The following is a 462-nucleotide window of genomic DNA, read 5'->3' as shown; positions in this document are numbered from 1 at the left end:
AGAAGAGCCAGAATTTCTTTCTCGACTATACCATAGTTGAGCTCGTTGGGCTTCAGCGTACGACTGGTGAACATCACCGGCATGTACATGCCATCGTGCTCCTGTATTAAGGCTGCGGAGATCGCCCAATCGCTCGCGAATACCACGACAACAGGTACTCGATCTGGATCGAAATGCCGCAGCACGGGTACCGTCGCGATCTTGTTCTTCAACATCTCAAACACTGTCTGCGCTCGTTCCCACTTGTCCCTGCCGTCCGTCTGTGCCGTCAGTCTTTCTTCGTCAGCTGATTTTCGTTCCCAGTCTTTTGACCAGGGTTCCGGCTCATCTCATGGAAGTCGATCTCCCGCAGCTCGTACAATATCGAGGCATAGATCGCGAGATCTTCTATGAACCTGCTGTAGTAGTTGAGGCTTCCGAGGAAGGACTGCATTGCCCGCAACGTTCCTGGGAACGGGAGGG

Source organism: Phytophthora parasitica, assembly GCF_000247585.1.
Source record: "Phytophthora parasitica INRA-310 unplaced genomic scaffold supercont2.5, whole genome shotgun sequence".
NCBI lineage: Eukaryota > Oomycota > Peronosporomycetes > Peronosporales > Peronosporaceae > Phytophthora > Phytophthora nicotianae.
Note: the sequence above shows the minus strand (reverse complement) of the source record.